Consider the following 8495-nt stretch of genomic DNA (forward strand, 5'->3'; position numbering starts at 1 on the left):
TCCTTTGGAAATGGCAAAAAAGGATACATTTTGGGAGTTGGGAGGATTGGAAAGTCTCTCTCACACTCAATCGAAAATGTGTACTACGTGAACGGGTTAAATTACAACTTGATGAGTGTTTCCCAGATTTATGATAAGGGAAACAAGGTGGAATTTGTGTAAAAAAATTTCACTGTCACAAATCTAGTGACTGGTGAGGTGGTTCTAGTAGCAAAAAGATACAAAAATATCTATATTGCTTATTTTGAGTCTCTGCAAAATGGTGATCTCAATTGTCTAAGTGTCGTTGATGATGATGCTGAACTATGACATAGGAGGCTGGGTCATGCAAGCTTCATGTTGCTAAACAAGTTGGTCAGGAAAGACCTGGTTCGTGGTCTGCCCAAGTCAAGTTTCAAGGATCACAAAGTGTGTGATGCATGTGTGTCACACCTCCTTTTTCACCTACGCCCGCAAGGGCATAAAGGAGTTTTTCCAATTAAAGGACAATCGGAATGGGATTTAGTTATTAATTATTCAGAGTCGCCACTTGGGATATTAATAGTGTCCCAAGTCACCGGTTGTATCCCGAACCGAGGAAAAGTATGAATCTGTTAATAGTCCGCGAACAAGAAATCCGGATAAGAAATTTTGTTAACCCGGGAGAAGGTGTTAGGCATTCCCGGGTTCTGTGGTTCTAGCACGGTCGCTCAACTGTTGTATTTGATTTTATCTGATTTCAAAACATGTTCTAGCTTATGTGCTTTTTAATTTTAAACTACTTTTATTATTATTATTTTAACAAGAATTGCAACGTCGTGAAAATACGTCTCGAACCATGTCACATCAATGCACCCGTGGTTGTCGACATACTTCGACTTCGTTGAGATTCAGATTTGGGTCACATAAATGCGCACCCGAGTTTAGGAAAGTGAATTAAAAAGCGCATCCAAGGTGTCTAACGCGCTATCATCTTTAGGGAAGGCCGTGAAATTTTCTAAACAGCCCATCCCGAATTCCAAGTATTTCATTATAACTAATTATTGAGGGCCCCGCAATTTATGTGTTTTGTTTGGGCGAGGCTCATCTCATTTTTTTTTAAAAGGCAAGCCTAAAAGCAACTATGATTCTCTATTTATTTTTTTTGTCTCTAAAAGGAAGGAAAAGGTCCTAGTTAATTAATATTAGAATTCGGGCCTCAAGTTCAAGTCCGGGCCCAAACAAAAGGGAGCACCTTGTAATTTGAACCCGCTACCTAACTCGAAGCCCAAACCTATATTATTGTTTAAATCTCGAATTGCACATTCTTAATGGGCCCAAATGACTAGCCCAGTGAACTAGGCTAGTAGAGGAGCCCCCAGTCCGGTTTTCCATAGCGTTTGAATGGGGTCTAGAGTTCGATTCCCAACAGACATATCATATAGCACCCAAATGGATTTATTAAACCCCATGCCAACGAAATGGTGTTGTGCAGTTATATTATACTTCATTCTCAAATTATAAGAAATAACCCTTTTTATTTAACTTACTTGATTTTCTATTAATGAATTCCCAACTCTTATCAACAATGACAACTAAATGGGAATCAGGAACCTGATTTTAACAACAGGAACGAAGCTTTAAGTACGTGATTTTACTGGACCTTCTACTTAAAAAAATCAACGACCCCTAAACTTTGAACATACAACTATTTTAAAACTGATTCGATTATTACTCAATTAGTTTCCGATTCACATAAAAATGGGACTGCTGACACTACTACTGAAACACGAACCAGACCTAGCATCATTGAAAATTGAAACTATATACACCATATTTTGCTATACTAATAACATACATTAAACCAGCACAAATTACTAAACATTCCTCTGAAAATCCAAACAGTCCTTGCATCAAACAAATTAGAAAACAGTCCTAGTTTGAATACACCAAGAAACTAATTCGAAACATAACGAAATGATAAAAATGCGATTTCTCAGCAAGAACTCTGCATCAATTTCCTTTTATACTTTCCATAAGCGAAGCTACATCAAACTGAGTTCAATCAATACCTGGAAATGTGAAATAACAAAGGAGAAGAGAGAAGTCAGCTAGGCAGTAGTAGTATACAGCAACAAACGTGCAATTTCCAGCAGTAAGAGTAGTAGGAAACACAGCTAGTTTCCAACAGTAAACGACAGCAACAACTTGGAACAAATTGGACCCAAAATGACTTCACGATTCCAAGTAAACACTACAGGAAGGCCACATCCAGTAAAAGACTCCTGAACGACTTAATTGCAACCAAAACCATTCGACATTCACCCAGAAATTCCCTTAGAACCACAGCAACTAGAAGCTGAGCCAAACTCGTAAACCAACAGCTAATAATTGAAATCCATTTGCAGCTTAATGAAACAGTAGGTTTTGTTTGATTTTTGGATAGCTTTTTTCTATTTTTATTTTATTTTTCTATATAGAACTAAGACCTAGAAGAAGATTTTGATTTGAAATTCAAAAATACAAGAGCAGATCTGGTAAAGAATTTTGGGGAATTTTTGGCTCCCCCGAAGGACCCTTCTCTAAGGCATGAGAATGCCAATTTATAGGCAACCCAAGAGTGAATAATCAGATTTTTGGTTTTCTTTTTTAGTCCTTCTTTATTTTCAGTTTAGTCCTCTTATTTCTAACTTGTTACTCAAGTATGTACCTCTATTGTGCTGAAATGTACACTAAAATCCTATTCTAGAAGGCCTTAGGGTGTTCTTCTACCCAAGCAATACCTATACTATCCTTTCTTTGTTTTGAAATTACCATTCTTAATAAAACTACCCTTTCCCATGCCTAAACTACCCTTCTACTAGTCTGAAATTTACAAACTAGTGTCAACTGAACCCAGCCCCTTCACCCTAGTTATTAACTGGGTCAATTGTTCAAAGGATCAGAAAGATTCAGCTAAATCCAAACAAATCTAATAAAATCATCCCAACTAATCCACTCTAATTACCGCCTAAGGTGAACAATGAACTAATCAAAACAGGGCAATGGAATCCCATTAAACTATTAATCCACACTAAACTTAAACTATGATCTAATTTCCAGCAACCAAATCGAATCAACCCAACAAAAAATCAAGAAACAGAACAAAATTAATCCAAAACTAAAGACCAAAGTAAAACAGAAACAATTAATCACGAAGAAAAATCAATCAAGTACGAAATCAACCTTACTAAGAAAATGAAAATCCCAAAGAAAACTTAAACTAAAACCAGAATCAACGACTATAGATGATTCAATGATAATTGTGCTTGAACGAATGACAGAATTAAACAAACAAACTCAAGACATCAATTAACCGAACAAATCAACACAGAAAAGAACAAATTGATTAAAAATAAAAACGACACTCAATGCATGAAGAAAAGGATGATTCAAACAAAATAAGAACGGGCGACTCACTGGTTCAAGTCTTCAACTCGACGAAATTCATACGTGGTCTTCAAATAGTATTACGTGTTTGCTCTTACCAAGAACAAACACATAATACAATTTTAAAACCATGCAAGCCCTGGCCAACCCTAGAAATTCCCATAACCTCGACAGCAACCCTAGATCCAAAAATCCCTGAGCTCTAGTAAGATTCGAGGAGTTTCAACCGAGGATTTGAGGTGAGGAAGGTCAAGGGACTATCTGGTATCGATTTGGGATCATTTGGACGAGTTTGTGTTTTGGACCCGAGTTTCAGACACATTCAATGAGTCTGGATGTGATTCGAGGCAATATGATGGGGGATTCGTGATGAGGGAGAGGAGAGGGAGCTGTGGCGTGAATTTGGGAGCGATCGGAGGCGGCGGCGCCACCGGCGGCTTAGAGTTTTGGGGCGGTGCCATTAGGTTTGTGAGAGGAGTGGTGGGGTGAGGGAGACGACTGAAAATGGGGTGGGGGGCTCAGATTCGGACATATATATATATATATAACATCCTAAGACGATCTCATCCGTTTGATCAAGAAACAACGGCTGAGATGGACTCCTGAAAACGACGTCGTTTGGACTTTTTGAAGATCCGGACCGGGTCTGTATTGGATTTGGCTTGGGTGAGGTGGATTGATGTGGGTGATTGAAGTGGGCTGGGACATTAAAATTAGCCCAAATTTGGGTCTTCAACAAAGATCACTTTTAAAAAATGTTTTCTTTTTGTTTTGTTTCTTTTCCTTGTTATTTCATTTTGTATTTTTGTATTAATTTTTCTGATTTTTTACAAAGATGCAAAATTAAACTAACAATTAAACTAAAACTAATTAATGCCTAAAATTGTTTTAAAAACTATTTCGTGACGATTTCACAATTAAACAATAAAATGCGAAAGCGAACTATTTTTGTTATTTTTCATATTTTATTCTAAAAACAAATTATCCCCTAATTAATACTAAAAATATGAAATTAAATCCTAAATGCAAATGTATTTTTATATTTTTTATATGAATTAAAATGCACAAATAAAATGCAACAGTTACCAGAAAATGCCATAAAATTCACAGAAGTTGTAAAATCAAGAAAAATCATTTTGTTTGAATTTTTGGGAATAATTCATATATAGGGCAAAAATCACGTGCTCACAGCTGCCCCTCTTTGCTCGGAAACATGAAGAGTTTTCGTGCAAAGATAAGTGAGCAAATACGAGCGATTTTTGCTCGTTTGAATATTCTACGTGAAGCATTTTTGAAAGAGCTAACCGCACCCTGCTTCAGAGGTTGCCTACATATCCTGGGCTAAACAGGAATCAGGTCAGTGTAGTTCGGGAGTGTCTGGTAGCTGGGACTACCAGGAGCTGTGATTTCACTGCGATTGTTGTTGTTGTTGCTCACTGACCTTCCTTATTACACCATGTCAAAATAAAAGAAGCTAGCCTAATCTATGGACTATGAATTACAAAAGTCCTATCTGAAATCTTTCAACTGCATCTTGTACTTCCTTGTTGTCTTGCGTTCCCTTGGTGAAACTCATTGTTGTTACTTCAAATCGTGAACTGTGATGTTATTTCTTCTCTCCAAATTGCTGAACTTGAATAATCTTGAACTTGAATGTATTCCTCTGTTATCTGGGCGGGCTCCCAATTATTGAAACTTAAACTGTATGTCTCTGTTCTCCAGGCGAACTCCTGACTTCTGAATCTTGAAATTGAATGTATTCCTCTGTTATCCAGGCGGACTCCTGACTGCTGAACTTAAACTTGAATGTATTCCTCTGTTATCCAGGCGGGCTCCTGACTTCGCACAACAGACACAACAAAGAAAACTTTCTGCCCCAGTTTGAAAACTGGGTACTTGTTACTGGATGAGAATTTAAAAACTAAAACTTGAATTGTAATACCTCTATTCTCCAGGCGGGCTCCTGACTTCAAACTTGAAATGTATTCCTCTGTTATCCGGGCGGGCTCCTGACTTCACAAAATAAACCGAACAAAGAAAACTTTCTGCCCCAGTTTGGAAAACTGGGTACATGTTATCGGATGTTAATAAGAGTTAAAACTAAAACTTGAATTGTAATACCTCTGTTCTACAGGCGGGCTCCTGACTTCAAAACTTTAATGTATTCCTCTATTCTCCAGGCGGGCTCCTGACTTCAAACTTGAAATGTATTCCTCTGTTATCCAGGCACGCTCCTGACTGCTGAACTTGAACTTGAATGTATTCCTCTATTATCCAGGCGGGCTCCTGACTTCTAACTTGAGAGTGCTCCCTTCTCTCCAGGCGGGTTCCTGACTTCAAGATAGATAAAACAAAGAATTTGAAAGCTAAAACTTAAATTGCACTCCCTTATTCTCAAGGTGGGCTCCTGACTTCAACTTGAAATGTATTCCCTGCTCTCCAGGCGGGCTCTTGACTTCACCAAAGACAAAAAAAAATTGAAATCTAAAACTTAAATTCCACTCTCTTGTTCTCCAGGCGGGCTCCTAACTGCTGCGCTTGAAAGTATTCCCTGCTCTCCAGGCGGGCTCCTAACTGTTGCGCTTGAAAGTATTCCCTGCTCTCCAGGTGGGCTCCTGACTTCAAATAGACAAAACAAAGAACATTTTCTTCCCCAGTTTGGTGGCTGGGGCAGATGTGATTGTAAAACTAAACCATATTACCAAGTATTACTAAGGATTTGAAAGCTAGGTCCCATTATTCAGGAGGGTCCTGACAACTCTTAACTAAACGTTGGATTAAAATCTAAGTTATATCTTCTACGGGTGTGACTTCTGCTAAATCTTGCTATCTAAAAGGATCTTTAAACTACTCCCCATTATCCAGGAGGGTCTTGAAAATCAAAGGTCAAATTTTATCTTAAGGGTGACAACTTTCATGTCTGAATTATACTACCCTACAACAGAGTTTACGCTAAATGTTGTTATCTAATTGAAATCTTAAAGTTATGTCCCATTATTCAGGAGGGTCCTAGAAACTCCTAATTAAATCCTGTCTCGAACATGCACACTTCTAAGCCAACTTGTATTCCTTTAGGATACATTTATGCTAGATTATGCTATTTTTGAACTTTAAACTAGGTCCCATTTTCCAGGAGGGTCCTGAAAATCAAAAATCAAACCTGTTTGTTGACTGCCTTTCTCCACGGAGGGTTCCTCTGAAACAAACAAACTTTTCTGCCCCTATTTTAATCAAAGCAAATTTGTCAGTTCAAAAGTGGTGGTTAGTTGGTGGTATTCTTGTTGGAGATCTTTTTGCTGCATTGTTTTGTTCCGACTGGCTTCCTGAACTGGCCCTGAACCGCTTTGACTTTCTGACTGATCTTCGAACCCCTGACTCTGACAAACCGAGTGTTCTGTACCCATGTTGTTGTTTCACACCTCTGAACCTTTTTCTGAACCTTTGCACTTCCCCCGACATTTCCCAATCATTCCACCGATGACATTTCCGGTGATTCCCTGTATTCCACCTTTCATCAAACTATTTTTGACATGCTCTGACCACATCGCGCTTTACACTTTCCGGAATCTGGTAGTGAGTTTTGAAATCCCTTTCCACTTGCTTTGAACAAAACTAACATTGAAACATTTTAGACAGATAAAACCCCCAAAGAAAATGAAATGCAATAAGTTTACGAGTTAAGGATAAGAATAATCCAAAACTGGATGACTGTTAAAAAGAAAAAGGGAAAGAAACTTATCTGACCGGAACAGCTGGTACCAATGGTCATGACATGCATTTCGGACTAATCGGCCCAATCTTTCCAACTAACCAACTCTTGGTCGCCACCCTTTGTTGCCCCAGAATTTCCATCACTTGATTACTTTATCCAAACCTTAGCCTTGTTCATTCTGTGGTGCCTCGAAACAATTTTCCACCAACAGACCTTTCTCCATTAATCATTTCTCAACTCACTTTCGCCTCAAGGGGCCCGCGAGGGTTTTCACCAATAAGACTCTCTCATTTTATTCTTTCTCTCAACTCTCGTCGCCTTATGGTGCCTGTGCAGATTTTCACCAATAAGACTCTCTCATTTTTTATCTTTTTGCTTTTCTTGCTTGAACCAGAGTGTTGCCCCAGACATGAATTACCTTTACCTGCTTGACTTGGCATTTCTCAGAGACTGATCAGAAGGTCTTTCTTTGGACCGTAATGTGGGCTTTGGACGGGGCTAGAAAGAAAGGGTATGAAAGACTCAAAATAATTTCAAAATGGGTTAAAATTACAACTTTCGAAATCAAATTTCTTTCAAAACAACCACAACTTCTGCCCCACTTTCTTGCTTGGGGACTTTTGGATTTTATTTTGGTGTGACTGAACCTCAGCAAGGCTGCCTACGTACCCTTGCGAGATCAAGTCAAACGTAGTTCACGTCATGGAGACTACGTTGTTGTTGTTTTTTCGCTCTACTTTTCCTTTCTTTTCTTCATTTTCTTTTCTTTTTTTTTCTTTTCTTTTTTCTTTTCACTTTCAATTTTCTTCTTCTTTTCTTCTCCTTCTTTTATTCCTTTCTTTTCACTTTTCTTCCTTTTCTTTTTTTTCTTTTCATTTTCTTTTCTTCCGCACTCGCGTTTCTTAATGGTGACATTGGTTCCGAAAGAGGGATATGAAAGAAAATAAGTAAGGCTCAAAAGGATTACAAGGGGTAAAAGTGTTTAGATAGAAGAACAAAACGCCTTCGTCATTTCAATCTTTAAAGTATGCCAAATACAAACAAGTACAATCAAAATAAAGAAATCATACATAGTATTTCTTGACCGCATCAGAATTGATGGCCATTTCTACACATTTTCCTTCTATGTCTGTCAAATATAGTGCACCATTAGACAACACTCTGGTTACGACAAATGGTCCCTACCAATTTGGAGCAAACTTTCCTTTTGCTTCTGCCCAATGAGGCAAAATATGTCTCAACACTAACTGTCCGACTTCAAACTTCCTCGGACGCACTTTCTTGTTGTACGCTCTTGCCATTCTTTGTTGGTACAGTTGACCATGACACACTGATGCCAATCTCTTCTCATCAATCAAACTCAACTGGTCATGGCGGCTTTTCACCCATTCATCAT

Source organism: Nicotiana sylvestris, chromosome 5 (genome assembly GCF_000393655.2).
Source record: "Nicotiana sylvestris chromosome 5, ASM39365v2, whole genome shotgun sequence".
Lineage (NCBI taxonomy): Eukaryota > Viridiplantae > Streptophyta > Magnoliopsida > Solanales > Solanaceae > Nicotiana > Nicotiana sylvestris.